At 38.7% G+C, this 17,003-nt stretch overlaps 1 protein-coding gene across 6 annotated transcripts in view; it reads right to left on the bottom strand.

The window, feature by feature from the left end:
* The window catches only part of LOC136853361 (maltose permease-like), a 46,314-nt gene extending 34,263 nt beyond the window's left edge, over positions 1 to 12,051 (bottom strand). The window contains exon 1 of one of the 6 annotated variants that reach the window (XM_067128754.1): positions 11,938 to 12,051. The gene's annotated coding sequence lies outside the window, so the exon portion shown is untranslated. Of the gene's footprint in view, positions 1 to 11,570 lie in introns of all 6 variants that reach the window. The other 5 variants (XM_067128755.1, XM_067128757.1, XM_067128756.1 and 2 more) reach the window with 5 other exon arrangements.
* Positions 12,052 to 17,003: the final 4,952 nt, after the last annotated feature.

The following is a 17,003-nucleotide window of genomic DNA, read 5'->3' as shown; positions in this document are numbered from 1 at the left end:
GGTTCGTGCTCTCGTTAAGCATTCGGTGTGTCAAGTAGATCGGTGATATTTTGTCAGAATCTTCAACATCTGCAATTAATCCAGTTTCAGACTTTTTGAAAAAAAATTGCAATTTAATGGACAAAATTAAAAAAAAAAGAAATATAAGTCAAAACGATTCCTTCGGGCCGGCCTTGTGAGATCTGAAAACAGCTCAGTGGTCTGGTAAAACTTTTTAAATAATAAAATATCATTTATAGACTTTTTCTTTAACTCCATTCTCGCTAACTTTCTAAGTCCCGCTGTCCAACCTCTCTAACTTATTACTTCGTAGTGCATATAGACCTTTGCACACCATAGCCTTCATCTTCTGGAGGTCTTTACCTTGCTGTCCAACCGCTCTAACTCCCTCTTGTAATGCCTTGAGCGCTGTAAGGCCGAAAAGTGCCCCAGTGCCTCGCTTAAGAACCTGGGTAATCTAAATATTCGTAATATAAATAAATAAAAAAATAAATAAACTCTTCGGGGATTGGTGTTGGCACGGGTAACAAGGCATTAAATATTGATAAAAATTTCGTCTGGTTAACATAGATAAAATTGTTAATGTTATCGCTGTTGTTGGGTGAGACTAACCCTCGCTTGTATGAACAGCTTGTAGTAGGATATTAAGAGCGAATATGGCGGGAAGGTCTGTTGTCACCAAACGCAGCGATTTATTTATTTTTCGACATTAAATTTAACCGGAGAACTCACTTTGTTCTGCCTTGTCAGGGCGGAGTCAGGAATTCGCCGGAGCGACTTCGAATGTGCGCGACGGGGTAATTATTGGCTTGGCGCATCCTTGAGGTCGATCTCAAATTTCACGGTAAAATGGCACCAGACGTTTTGTTTGATTAGTCTTCCCTTTTTGGGGTGATTGTCTTATTTATTTGTTTATTGATTTATCAGTTTGTTAATTTATCTGTTTTTCTGATAACGATTCCCTCTTTCTGTATTTCTCATCACCTTCTGTTCACCTTAATATTCTTTGGAAGCTCGAATTTCAAGTCGGTGACCCCTTTGGTGGGCTTGTTCCATGTGAATAGGGTTCATCTTCTGAATAATAATAATAATAATATAATAATAATTTTTTAATATTTTACTTACATTTTTATCTATTTATTAGTTTAATTAATTTTTTGCAATAACTGATCTTGAATTTCACGTCATTGGCCCCTGTGGTGGGCTCGTTCCGTATGAATAGGGTTCATCTTCTCAATAATAAGAAGGGAACATCATAACATTTGAAGGTGGTGAAAACATTAGAAAAGGTGACTACAACATAATAATAATAATAATAATAAATAATAATAATAATAATAATAATAATAAATACCAGAATTTGAATGCGAGTACCCCATCATTTCTCGAGTAATGTAGCGTCCTTCAATTTTACAATTATTACCTTTTATTTCCATGGAGGCGATAATTAGCCATGATTTCCATAATGTTATGAAAAACTAAACACTCAAACTTGCATCACGAATGATCAGCAGTGATACAAATTATATCTCATTATTATTATTATTATTATTATTATTATTATTATTATTATTATTATTATTACTCAGAAGATGAACTCTATTCATATGGAACAAGTCCACGGGGGCCATTGACCTGAAATTCAAGCTTCCAAAGAAAATTATTATTATTATTATTATTATTATTATTATTATTATTATTATTATTATTATTATTATTATTGAGAATTAAAAGCCACGATAGTGTTAAAAATATTTATGTACAGAGTCAGAAACGATAACTCTGTACATAAATATTTTTAAGACTGCTGTGGCTTTTAATTCTCGATATTAAAGCCTCGTTGCAGGGTCGTCTTGCTTCACTATTATTATTATTATTATTATTATTATTATTATTATTATTACTACTACTACTACTACTACTACTACTACTACTACTACTACTACTACTACTACTACTACTACTACTACTACTACTACTAAGAAGATGAACCCTATTCACATGGAACAAGCTTACCACTACTGACTTGAGATTCAAGCTTCCAAAGAAGATTATTATTATTATTATTATTATTATTATTATTATTATTATTATTATTACTACTACTACTACTACTACTACTACTACTACTACTACTACTACTACTAAGAAGATGAACCCTATTCACATGGAACAAGCTACCAAGGGGCCACTGACTTGAGATTCAAGCTTCCAAAGAAGATTATTATTATTATTATTATTATTATTATTATTATTATTATTATTACTACTACTACTACTACTACTACTACTACTACTACTACTACTACTAAGAAGATGAACCCTATTCACATGGAACAAGCTTACCAAGGGGCCACTGACTTGAGATTCAAGCTTCCAAAGAAGATTATTATTATTATTATTATTATTATTATTATTATTATTATTACTACTACTACTACTACTACTACTACTACTACTACTACTACTCAGAAGATGAACCCTATTCACATGGAACAAGCCCACCACAGGGGCCACTGACTTGAAATTCAAGCTTCCAAAGAATATTAAGGTGTTCATTCGAACGAAGGAACAGCAGGCAATGAGAAACACAGAAAGTAGAGATCTCACTTATTAAAAAGAAAATATAAATTAACAAATAGATAAAAATGTATTAAACTGCAAGGAGAACAGTATTAGGGTAGTAATGGATCGCATCCTCGCTTGAACTTCTGAAGAAGTTCCTATCGCACGCCATGTGAGGAATAAAGGACCTCAGGATCTTTTGAAGGTTCATGCTTGTTCAGAAGCACGGTTCATACTTCCTGTTATTTTTTGCCGTTTGATGTGCTTGCAAACGTAATTTGGGCAAGTAAGTGCTTGCGAAGTAATATATTTCAAAATTATTTTTATGCTTTGTTTTTTTCATTTTAGTTTTCTGTAAAAGAAAACTATTGTGCCGGTTTTGTCTGTCCGTCCGCCCTCAGATCTTAAAAACCACTGAGGCTAGAGGGCTGCAAATTGGTATGTTGATCATCCACCCTCCAATCATCAAACATACCAAAATATAGCCCTCTAGCCTCAGTAGTTTTTATTTTATTTAAGGTTAAAGTTACCCATAATCGTGCATCTTCCAGCGGTATAGGACAGGCCACCATCGGGCCGTGGTTAAAGATTCATGGGCCGCGGCTCGTACAGCATTATACCGAGACCACCGAAAGATAGATCTGTTTTCGGTGGTCTTCATTACAAGCTGTACAGAAAACTCGATTGCGCCGAAGAAACTTCGGAGCATTTTTTATTTGTGTAATCTTGTCATTATATCATGGAAAACGTCATCTGAAGTTTCGTAGGGGGCAGTGCCATCAGTGCACCTCACACGGTGCACTGCAGGCATTACTTAAGGTTCTTTGCAGCGTGCCTTCGGCCGCTAGCTGCAACCCCTTTCATTCCTTTTACTGTACCTCCGTTCATATTCTCTTTCCTCCATGTTACTTTCCACCCTCTCCTAACAATTATTTCGTAGTGCAACTATGAGGTTTTCCTCCTGTTACACCTTCCAAACCTTTACTCTCAATTTCCATTTCATTGTTGGATGACCTCGTAGGTCGCAGCGCTCGTCCTTTGGCCTAAATCTTACATTCCACTCCCCCTCTTCTGGAGAGGCTCGCTTTTACCACGCATTTCGTGGCCAAGTGCTGCGAATTCTCGCGTTTACTCTGTCAGTCTGCTTCGAAGATCTAAGCGAGATCCTTGAGAAATGTTCTCTCAAAGGTCTTCGGGGCTTTTGAATGCTGGAAGCGATGTTCGCCTAAACTTACTCTTAGGAGCCTTTTGTACTTCTGCGTCAGCGTCTTCAAGTGGGGGATTAATGGTGTGCTGGGTTTATTGCTCGTAATGTTTTGCTTTATCATTATGTAAGTGCTCTGTGTACAGAGGTCTTTGTGTGTGTGTGTATATTACTTTATATATGATGTATATTTAGATGTATATGTATATATATATATATATATATATATATATATATATATATATATATATTTATATATATATATATATATATATATATATATATATATATATATATATATATATATATATATATATATATATATATATGTGTGTTATATGTATGTATATATATATATATATATATGTGTGTGTGTGTGTGTGTGTGTGTGTGTGTGTTATAATGTATAACTGAATCACGAAAATATGGAACGTGGTGAATATAAAAATAAAGGTAAAATCCACGAAGGAAAGGAAGCACTGGAGTGCTGCTAAGTAAAGGACGACAGACAGTCGAAAGGCCTCGCAGCACTCCAGTGCAGCACTTTCCTTCGTGGATTTTTCCATTTATATATATATATTTTATATATATATATATATATATATATATATATATATATATATATATATATATATATATATATATAATAGGGTTTTGAGGCTTTATTCGTGACACTTTGTTGACGTGAGAAAGTGCAGATTTCTTTTGGAATGTCAGTAAGTTACAAGACTTATTCATTCCAGTTTCAGTTTGTAAATCACATAGCAGCTTTTTTTTTTTTTTTTTTTTTTTGTTTTTTTCGAAAGTCACTGAGTATTAGCATGAGGCTGATTGCAGCCCTCAGTTTGCGGTGTCTCTTTGGTCGTAGATTCTTTTATGGTCTACCAAAGACTGGGTAGTTTTCTATTTTATTTTATTTGTGGTTTATTTATAAAAAATAAAAAAATGAGCCGAAGTTTCTTCGGCGCTGTCGAGTTTTTTCTACATCGTATAATCAAGGCCACCGAAAATAGATCTATCTTTCGGTGGTTTCGGTATAATGCTGTATGAGACCGGCCCGTGAAACTTTAACCACGTCCCGGTGGTGGCCTGGGCTATATCCTTGCCAGACGCACGATTATGGCTAATTTTAAATTTAAATAAAATGAAAATTACTGAGGCTAGAGGGCTGCAATTTAGTGTGTCCGATGACTGCGGGGTGGATGATCAACATACCAATTTGCAGCCCTCTAGCCTCAGTAGTTTTGAAGATCTGAGGGCGGACAGAAAAAGTGCGGACAGAAAAAATTGCGGACCGACAGACAAAGCCGGCACAATAGTTTTCTTTTACAGAAAACTAAAATGAGGAATCATACCTTCAGTGATTTTATTTTACTTCAAGGGTGAAGTGTAGGTGTGAAAATCAGTGGGCAATGACCTTAGAGTTTTGAGCGCATCCTTCACACACAACACTGATTTGTCAAATTATTACCATCTGGTAATTTCATCAAGGCTGCCATATTTTTTGATAGTATATTTTGATAAGTCGTCTCGGAATGCCCAACAGTTTTTTATGGATATTATAAAAATCAGCATTTCACTGTTACGTCAGGGTTTTCCGTGTGTCCTCGTACGCGTCTAGAATATTAAATTAAAATTACCTATGCCGGTAGATTACCAGTTTCCGAGAATGTCCTCTAGTAGAGCTGGGACCTACGCCATTGAGTTCGGGATTAATCTTCACTGAAGTATCGCGTTTGGAACAGCTGATGATGACAGCAGACAGCGAGAGAAAGATCTTTTTATAGTTATCTTGTCTGGTGTTGTAGAATCGCGGGATCTTTTTATTTTTTATATAATAGAGAATAAGAAGGTGTATATATTTTTTATTTAAACTGTATATATTGATTGATTGATTGTTCGTTTCCTTTGTATTTTAGTCAAAAATATTTTTTTTGTCGAGGAAGTTTGTTCAGCAAGTTAATGACCGCTCTTGCTTTTATGTGTATGTGATAATATAAAGGATTGTGTGATATATATATATATATATATATATATATATATATATATATATATATATATATATATATATATATATATACACATATATTACACACACATACAGTATGTATGTATGTATGTATGTATGTATAAGATGTCTTCAAAGCTTGTACTTCTATTTTATGCCTGACCTTGTTAAGGCCTTTTGCGGCTATTTTTCATGTACGGAAAATTAAATTAGGAGACTTTCCCAACACACAAACATACATACATAAATGTATTTTTATATATATATTACTTATACTTTTGTATATATATATATATATATATATATATATATATATATATATATATATATATATATATATATATATATATAATATATAATATAATGTAATATATATGTGTGTGTGTGTGTTGGGAAGATTATGAATTCAGACTAACCCCATACTAGCCAGATCCGCCATCACATGCGTGTGAAGGTAACCACGTCGAATGGAGACCCTCGCTAGCGAATCACGCACCCGGAATGACTGGAACTGAGAAATGAACATTGCAAGCACTTAGTGACTCGTGACGAAATACCCATGCAACGGTTTTTTTTTTTTTTTTATTTTTACCAGATCCCGCGAAAGTGGCCAGTGCATGCAATGGCTTGCAATGCGAAAGAAAAAAAATGTGAGACCGCCGCATGCAAATATTCTCTCGCAATGCAAAAAAAAATTCTAAGGGGAAAGTTGACCACTTTGAAATAAGACTTGATTTTGATTGATGTGACCCGTAATAAGGACTCTTAGATTGTGGCTGACTTGAGGCTTTTCAAGGTTGGCATTTTTTTCTACTGAGAAACGACAGTAGTCCAGCGGAGTGTAGAGAGTGTTTGGATGGAAATTCTCTCTCTCTCTCTCTCTCTCTCTCTCTCTCTCTCTCTCTCTCTCTCTCTCTCTCTCTTTGTACAGAGAAAAGACAGTAGCCCAGTGAAATGTAATGATTGTTTGGGGGGGAAATTCTCTCTCTCTCTCTCTCTCTCTCTCTCTCTCTCTGTACAGAATAAATACAGCAGTCCAGCGAAGTGTAATGATTGTTTTGGGGGGAAATTCTCTCTCTCTCTCTCTCTCTCTCTCTCTCTCTCTCTCTGTACAGATTAAATACATTATTCCAGCAAAATGTAATGATTGTTAAGGGGAATTCTCTCTCTCTCTCTCTCTCTCTCTCTCTCTCTCTCTCTCTCTCTCTCTCTCTCTCTCTCTCTCTCTTTGTACAGATTAAATACATTATTCCAGCAAAATGTAATGATTGTTAAAGGGGAAATTCTCTCTCTCTCTCTCTCTCTCTCTCTCTCTCTCTCTCTCTCTCTCTCTCTCTCTCTCTCTCTGTACAGATTAAATACATTATTCCAGCAAAATGTAATGATTGTTAAGGGGGAAATTCTCTCTCTCTCTCTCTCTCTCTCTCTCTCTCTCTCTCTCTCTCTCTCTCTCTCTCTTTCGGCAAGGGCTTGAGGGAATACGTGCGCAGTCGACTCTCGGCTTTTTGTTGTCGCCATCAGAAACAAGTTGAAATAATTGATTCAGGGGATATGAGCAAACACCGATGATAATATAGTTAACAGAATAATGCGCATGACAGATCGGTTTGTAATATAAATGGAACACTGAGCAATGCTCTGTTTGATGTACTAATATTTGAATGAGATGCGTCGTCTCAAGCGCCGCGCTGGAAACAAAGGCGTCTAACAATGTTATTTTTCTTTTCTTCTGTTTGCTAAGAGGTCACACGTGACCGGAGGCCCCGCAGGGGGTTAGCGCATGAGGTGCACTGTAGGCACTACTTAAGGTTCTTCGCAGCGTTCCTTCCGTAGGCCCCTAGCTGCAACCCCGTTCGTTCCTTTTACTGTGCCTCCTTTCATATTCTCTGTCTTCCATCTTACTTTCTACTCTGTTTCAGTTTCAGCCCTGAATGACCTCGTAGGTCCCAGTGCTTGGGATTTGGCCTCGATTCTACATTCAGTTGAACTTGGCTGGAGGTCATGTGAAACACTTCTTCTTCTTTCAGCGCTTGCCTCATTTCACGCATGCGTGTGATTCTGCCCGTGCTTGCTTCTCATGCATGAAGACATTTCTGCATGTGGTTTTAGTCCCCGTACATACGTACATATTATGTCTGCGTGTGGTTGCTTAGGATGCGTACGTACGTGTTTGTGAATGTGCCATCCTCTGAAAGGAGGCTGTTCCACAGCCCAACGGTGTGGGGAATAAAGGACCTCTGGAACTGAGAAATTTGACAACGAGGCACAGTTACTGCATATTGAGTCTATTCCGGCTCGAGTAAATGTACCTAAATTAGATCTATTTATACAAGCTCGGGAATAAGACTTCCATATTTCTTTGTGGTCAAGTGATTCATCTTAACCTCATTCTGACATCTCAGGCGCGGGTTCGAATCCTGTCACGGGTGAGTGATTCATCTCAGTCTGACATATCAGGTGCGGGTTCGAATCCTGCCACGGGCGTTAGAATTGCGTGGAGCTTAGGCGTTGCATTGGGAAGCGTAACGGATAGAAGGTGAAGAAATCGAGAAGTTTAGAAGATACTCAAAATTTGTGTTGAGGCTTCTGTTCGCCAGGAAGTCTTAAGGGAAATACGTTTGAGTGATAAAGTAATGTTTCGCTAAATTTTAATTTCCCACGTCTTTTATGCTTAGTACGGATTCTATAGTTTATGCATTATATAACATTTCAGTTACTTTTTATGTACTATATGACATTTCAGTTATTTTTATGTATAGTATTATAGGACATTTCAATTACTTTTTATATATTATATGACATTTCAATTACGTGAATTTTGCTATTAAATTTTTTTGTGGATAAAGTAATGAGATATGAATAATGTACAGTGTTTACAGTCCAGAGAACAGTACTGTTCGCTTTTACGAAACTTTTGAAGGTTGAATATTTATCTTATTTGTCCCTAATATATTCTGAAAGTAGTTTCATCTTCGTACATTGTAATGGACTTTCTTCTTATATTCGTGAAGCAACTCTTTACATGGTTTCAAGGGCACTTTCATCATTGTAATTGTAGTGTGCGTTTCTCCAAGTATTTTAAAGACGTTTTAGTTTTCATCAAAAGAAAACTACTGAGATGGCTAATTGTCTGTCCGCCCCCAAAGCTTAAAAACTACTGAGGCTAGAGGGCTGCAAATTGGTATGTTGATCATCCACCCTCCAATCAACAAACATACCAAATCGCAGCCCTATAGCGTCAGTAGTTTTTATTTTATTTAAGGTTAAAGTTAGCAATAATCGTGCGTGTGGCACATCTGTAGGTGCCAACAACACATGCCCCCAAAAGGCCGTGGCTGAAAGTTTCGTGGGCCGCGGGTGAGAGTTTCATACGGCATTATACGCTGCACAGAAAACTCGATTGCCCCGAAGAAACTTCGTCGCGTTTTGTACTTGTTTATCGTTCTAATTGGTTTGACATTCATACATTATCATGAACTTTCTTCTGCATTTCTGAAGCAACCCTTCACACGGTTTCAAGGACGCTTTCGTCGCCTTAATGATAGTGTACCTTTCCCCAAGCATTTTAGGGGAACGCCCCTCGCACGTATCTCAAGGAATGACATTCCTCGAAGATGTGTCAAGTAGATGGAATCCTAGCATTTTTTTTAATTATGTACTGGATCGTGAACGAGGACGCGACCTACATTCCGTATTCATACCTGTAATTACTCACGAGTAATTCAGGAGGTTATCTCGGTATTTTCCGCGTGGATGCGAGGTAAGCCGACAGAAAATTCTCTTAAAGGCCTTCAGTGTGATGTTAATACATCAAGGAATAGTACGTGTGTGTATATATGCAAATATATATCTCTCTCTCTCTCTCTCTCTCTCTCTCTCTCTCTCTATCTATATATATATATATATATATATATATATATATATATATATGTATATATGTATATGTTTAAAGTTAAAGTCCTCCTGCGCCTCTGTAGGCTCATAGGGCAGGCGCTGATCTGTTTTATATTATATATATTATTGTATACTGTATATGTGTATACATACATATATATACATAAATACATATACATATATATATACATACATACATATGTGTATATATATATACACCTACAAAAGTATTCTTCCACTGTTTGGCCCAAAAGCGGAACTGTATAATTTGGCGTCCAAAAAACTGGCCCTCTCACGCTCCCTAAGGATTTTGCCTTTGAGAACCGCCGGGGAAAACGGCACGTATGGCATTTTTGCATTTTTTGTGCATTTATATATATATATATGACAAATATATATATATATATATATATATATATATATATATATATATATATATATATATATAAAGACAAAACCACGAAGGAAGGAGAAGCACTGGAGTTCTGCGAGGCCTTTCGAGTGTCGTCTGCTAAGCAAAGGACGGCAGTCGAAAGGCCCCGCAGCACTCCAGTGTTTCCCTTTCCTTCGTGGATTTTTGTCTTTATTTATGTATTCATCACGTTCTATATTTTCGTGATTCAGTTATACTTATATATATAAAATATATATAAAAAATAAATATATATACAGTATATACACACAAAAGTGTGCGTGTGTTTCTACAATAATATGTAGATCAAATATGCTTGCGAACAGTGATATAAAGCAAGAATTTTTAATATTCACTGAACACCGTGTCTTTCCCGGCGTGGACTAACGTGCACAGGGTTATGCTAAACTTGAAAACCATATCCTTGAAATTCCTAGCAGTGTATATAACAGCGCAAGTCGTTTCGCGTAAACGTTCTGCAATTATAATTGAGCCTCGGCCAGAATTGTTAAAGAGGCTCTAGGGAAGGTGGGAGAGATGTATTACACCTTCCATGAATATTTATCTCTCATTTGTACTAAATGGTCAGGGGCAATTTACATGGTTCCTTGATGAAACGAAATTCCTGAAGATCTTTTTATTTGTTCAAGTTTTTAGTTTTCTGTAAAAGAAAATATTGAGGTTGTCCGCCCTCAGATTTTAAAAACTGCTGAGGCTAGAGGGCTGCAAATTGGTATGTTGGTCATCCACCCTCCAGTCATCAAACATACCGAATTGCAGCCCTCTAGCCTCAGTAGTTTTTGTTTGATTTAAGGTTAAAATTATTCCATAATCGTGGTCTGGCAACGATACAGGACAAGCCACCACTAGGCCGTGCTTAAAGTTTGATTGGCCGTGGCTCATACAGCATTATACCGAGACCACCGAAATATAGATCTAGTTTTGGTGGCCCTGGCTATGCGCTGTAGCGGCTGTACAGAAAACTCGATTGCGTTGAAGAAACTTCGGCACATTTTTTGTTTGTGTGTAATGAATAGAAATTGTGAATGAAACTTCTGCAAGTGGTAATTTATGAGAAAATAAATCCAAGATAAATGGATACGATACATAATACGCCAAAGAATGCTTTCTAATCTAGTCAGGTTTGCAAGGATGTGGTAGCTTTTGTAATTCACTTTTTGATATTGTTTCATCTTTGATGTTTTCAGAAAGTTTTTTTTTGACATCGATGATGAATCAGAAGCTTTTATAAGCATTGTTTCGATGTTTTCCCAATGTTTGTTTCAACGGTTTGTTTCGAGGGGAGGGTAGTGTTGGGATGCAGCTTGTATCCTGTTTGTGATGCTAATTAAAAGTCGTTATAGAGGCTGCTACGGTAACGGAGAGCAGCTCACGATAAGCGAGTTTAGATCAAAGCTCGTACACTGTAGACCTCACAGACAGAAATCACGACTCCCTCACTCCCTCCCTCCTTTCCTGCCCCTCACCTCATCTTGACCAGCCTAATCACGGTACGAATCACTGTCTCGTCTGTTTTCATGAAGCCTATTTTCTGCACAACACAACCTCGTTGAAGGACGGACAAAGGGGGTTTGGGGTTGCGAGGGGGACTTCCCTGCCTGCGGCGTGTCAAGCGAGCTCCATTTGTTTTTGGCGGGAAGGTTTCCAATACTTTCCAACCCTTTTCAGTCCTTTTCAGTCCCCTTTTTCGTGCGTCTCTGACGATGATTTGTATCGTTTGATACTGCGATCACCTCGTTACACTAGGTAACAAGTACCAGGTAAAACTTGACTTTTGATGAAGGTAAAGAGGAGTTTCACACACCACCATCACCAACACTAAGAATCACACACGAGCGTTTTCAACGATGGCGCGGATCCGCGGACGTGGCGCGTCCCTCGCGTTGGGCTATTCGGACTCGAATGGACAAGAGATAGACGCTTGTGACTGATGGAAGCTCTCTCTCTCTCTCTCTCTCTCTCTCTCTCTCTCTCTCTCTCTCCCCCTCCCTCCCTCCCCTCCACGTCGGGGAGGAGGAGGAGGAGGAGGAGGTGGCGGTCCAAAGGAAAGAGTGAGAGAGGTAAGAGCGAGAGAGAGTGTGCAGATAGAGGTTGGAACAGATTACTTGATGTAAACATTGTTCTAAGGGGCAGCCAAAGATCATAGATACTTCCTCGCCTATGTTTTATCTCTCTGAGGAATATTATAACACCTTTCTTCGTTTCCTTAAATTTATATCTCCTTCGGAAATGTTCAGTTCAGGGTTTTCATCTTAACACATTTTAAGTAATTTTGTCATTCAGTTGTGCTGATTTTATTCGCCAGCTATCGCTGCTCAGTGCAGGAGAAATATGACTTAGACACAAAACTTTTCTCATATTTATTTTAAGGTTATGTTGCACAGAAGCCCGAGGCAATTGCGGGAACGCCTTTTTAATGTAATAATGTGAACTTATGCTGTTCCTTGCGAAGTTACGTCATAATCCACTTTTGGTTTTTGTTTCTGGACAGTGTAATTGAGGGTTGTAGCATATCCCAAAATTTTTGAAGGTCCAACTGAATAACGTAGGGCGATTTAGTCATAAAATCATTGTAGGCCTATATGACTGTCTGCTGAAACCCAACCCTCATCCCCCCCCCACCAAACAGGGCCGCCTACCCTCAGGGGTCCCTTATCCTATCCCTTATCCTATTTCGTGGTCCCTTTCGCCCACTGGCAGCAGTTATATGATGGGCGTGACAGGTTTTATAACAGCGTCATCCTCAACACACTTGTTTCTCGTCGAGGGCGGAGAGAGGACTCGGGGGAGGGGGAGGGTGAGGACGGGTGGTTGGTTCAGCGGCGGACAGCGCATTCCGAATTGGTCACGTGACTTAACGACGCCTAATGGGATTTGTCACCCGCATCCATGAATACTGATTGCATTTTGATGCGGTCGGGAAACGTCACGGAGTTGCCACGCACCTACGTAAGGCTCCCTGCCCTGCGGGAGTTTATCGAAGGGCAGAGGGAGGAAGGAGGTTCTCCAGGATGCCCTCTGTGCGTGTGACCTGCTTGCTGTGGTCGTTCGTCTCGCGTCTTCTTTGCTCAGGTGAATGGGAAGCCATCTTTGCAAGGAGGCAGTCGAGAAAAGACAACACTTACCGGGCAATGGAATATGATTATGAATAGAGTGTTTGAAGTCCCATGACTTTAGTTGTGCCACAGCTTTTTGGCAAAGACCTCATGGACCTGGTGTTTTATTTTGATCCTTAGGGCCAGCCCTATGAGAGCTGAAAGTCAGGTCAGTGGTCTGGTTAAACTACTTCAATAATAATAATGGTCAAAGGCAGAGTATAAGAACCGCACTGGTACTAAGAGAGAAACTGGCCGAAATTCTATCTTGAGGCTGTTTAAATTTGATTAAACTGCAGGTTTCACAGTTAAACAATGACTGGGAGACGGAGGTATAAGGGATTTTAATGTATAAATCAGTGATAATAACACTTACAAAAGAATACGACAGAAGGAAGTCACTGATCAAGAAAGGGAATATGAGTAGGTGATAGCGGAGAACCTTTAGGAACGCCGCTGCAAACAGTAATATTTGAGTCAGTAAAGACTGGTGAATTATTACAAAAAAATTTGGTGTTTGTAAGTTATATTAGGCTGCTAATTTGAAAACAAAGAATGAGATTGAAAGTGCCATATCAAGTGAGGGCTGAGATTCAAATACCCTAGAGGTGAAAAGATAAGGATTGCAGTTCGTAGAGTTGATGTGGTCACCTTTATTATGAACCAGCCAAAACAATAGCGTTTACAAGAGTACAGAAGTTGAAATTTTCTGGAGCTTGAGTCATTTTATTGAGAAATTTCTTCGGAGATCGTCCACGAAAACAAAGAAATTAAAGCGGGGGGCTTGCATATCAACACTCCGGAAATGGAGAGAGAGAGAGAGAGAGAGAGAGAGAGAGAGAGAGAGAGAGAGAGAGAGAGAGGAAATGTGCTAAGATATAGTGAGCAGCAGAAGGGGCAGCTGGGTGGTGCTGTCGGTGCACCTCACGCGATGAATTGTAGGCATTACTCGAGGTTCTTTGCGGCGTCCCTTGGGCCCCTAGCTGCAACCCCTTTCATTATTTTTACTGTACCTCCTTTCATATTCTCTATCTTCCATCTTCCTTTCCACCCTCTCCTAACAATTGTTTCGTAGTGCAACTGCTTTGAGGTTTTCCTCCTGATACACCTTTTCAAGCCTCCTTTACTCTCAATACCCCTTACAGCGCTGAATGACCTCACAGGTCCCAGCGCTTGGCCTTTGGCCCAAATCTTATATTCCTATCCTATCCAGAAGGGCCACAGGTAGAGAAAAAATCAACAGTATTGGCTATTTTGTCTCGACTGTCGGAGTGAGAACCTTTTGAAGTTTTGTTCAGTGATTTTTTTACTGTTCGTGTTCGAACGAAGGTTCTTTTCATCGTTTAAGCAGATGAACTGCAGGACAACTTTTGGAGATCCCTTCACTTGTTGCTGTGTTTGTGCACGTACGCGTATAATGCTGTCGTAGTTGTTTGCAGCAGATTAACATAAATGTAAAGCCGGAGGTGTAATAATTACGTAACATGTATATATATATATATATATATATATATATATATATATATATATATATATATATATATATATATATATATATAGTGTATACTGTATATGTAATCAGACCTGTCACTTTGTCTGATTGCTTGAAAATGCTTTAACGCAAAGGCGAAAGATCTTGCACTCCGTTGAATCACTTTCCTCGTGGCCACAAAGCTCCAGTGAAGGTCATCTTCTGTAGGGCTTGGTGAGAAGGCTCACTTTATTGATGAGAGACTCAGTCCACGAGTTAAGCAGGAGGAGGATTCAGCCACGTTCCATTAACACCCTTTGTGCCGCAGTTCCCTTAAGCAGGGAACTGAGTAGTTGGTAGGTGGTCGACTGTGATGTGCTGCGGCCGGGGTTGGGAACGGCATGCAGCTAGCAGCTACAGCCCAGAATACTGCTCTGAATAAGGGACAGTCTAGTCTTGTTGAAATCTCGTGGCTTCACCGAAGATTATGTTGTGGATCTCGTTTTAAATAGCATTAAGTTCTCTGAGAATTTTTTGATATTTTCCAGCCCTGAATCCAAAAAAAATCAACCGTGGACCTTTCAAATTTCTTGAGGTAGTGGACGGGGAAGACAAAGAAGCCACTTATAAAATGATTGCACGTTAAAAAGTGTTCTCCCAATTTGGTGTGAAAAGACCAATTAAATCGTACACTTTGAGGAAGCGGTCCATGAAACTGTTAGCCACGGCCCGGTGGTGGCCTGTGTTGTTGGCACCTATGGCTGACTATAACCTTAAATAAAAACTACTGAGGCTAGTAGTTTTTAAGATCTGAGGGCGGACAGAAAAGATCGGCCGGACAGACAGATAGCCATCCCAGTAGTTTCCTTTTACAGAGAACTAAAAATATAAAAGCATTAGGGGTTGATATTAGTCCCTGGGCCACAAATTTTGATGGAAACTGAAAGGTTGACGTTGATTTAATCCGACTGAGGTTGGGGCATACCTTCCTCACACAGGAGTATATTTTGAATGGTAGCAGTGCGCCAGTGTGTGCCTGGACACTGTTGTAGGTCCTTTGCACATTCTGGTACACTATTGCCTGTGTCTGATCAACAGGAGAAAGTGTGGTTTCACTTGAAATGTCTGGCAGAGATTTTATGTGAAGTGCTTATATTTGTGTTTTAAAATGCTTTCAGTGTTTTTGCAGGCAGCCTTTGGAATAACTCAGTTTTGATTCATTAATTTTAAATAAATATATGATTTCGTTCTTAATAGATTTTATTTATCAGTAGGCGCCCATTAAAAGCTGTTATTTATCAATAGAGAACCACTGATGTACTCATTGCTACGATGGTGCCGAATGGCCTCACCGGCCGCTTTTGTCCTAGATGTAACCGAGTACCGGGACTTATTCACTCATCTTAGATGACATTGAGAGCCAAAAGACTAACACCTAAGGTTAAAAGGTTTAACTTGTTCATTTTGCCACTTATCGCGATCAAGCAAAGTTAAGCAAAGCTAAAAGACGTTGCATGTGGTCACAGCATGGAGTGGTGACTCGCTGAGATTAAAGATGCGGTCATCGACACATGAGCCTCTTGAACATCCATTGGGAAGGCATGAGGCCAACAACTTCATCCCAAAATACTTTCTGAAGACTGGAAGGGTAGCACCCTATGGAGCCTCTCGTTTATTATCAAGCCTCTAGGAAAAGGTTACTAGCTTCTTGTCATTTTTCTTCGCCGAAGCTGATGCTGGTGCCCATTAACACGTGGGCTGACTGATGGGCGGCAGTCTGAGATTGAGCTATAACATCTTGGAAATACGAGCCCATTGCTGTACCACTGAATTGTGGTTCCTTTATATATATATATATTATATATATATATATATATATATATATATATATATATATATATATATATATATATATATATATATATGTATATATATATATAATATATATAAAGACGAAATCCATGAAGGAAAGAGAAACACTGGAATACTGCGAGGCCTGTCGATTGTTGTCCTTTACTGAAGAATTTTATTTTATTTTAATAAAACTTCCCTCTGGGAGGGTTTTAATTTCGCTTCCAATCCAGTTTCATTTTTACAAAGGAAACGGCCTTGTAGCCTCCGTGGCCTCATCCACACGCGGATGATTTTGGGCTTCTCTGAAAATGACCCACCTGTGGACTAACCAGACATCTCTTACGAGTTGTGAACTAGGTGGTAGATCAACTTTTCAGTTATCTGTAAAAGAAAACTATTTTGCCGGCTTTGTATGTCCGTACGCACTTTATTCTGTCCGCCCTCAGATCTTAAAAACTACTGAGGCTAGAGGACTGCAA

The sequence above is a fragment of the Macrobrachium rosenbergii genome, chromosome 27 (genome assembly GCF_040412425.1).
Source record: "Macrobrachium rosenbergii isolate ZJJX-2024 chromosome 27, ASM4041242v1, whole genome shotgun sequence".
Lineage (NCBI taxonomy): Eukaryota > Metazoa > Arthropoda > Malacostraca > Decapoda > Palaemonidae > Macrobrachium > Macrobrachium rosenbergii.
Note: the sequence above shows the minus strand (reverse complement) of the source record. Positions and strands in the feature narration are given on the sequence as shown.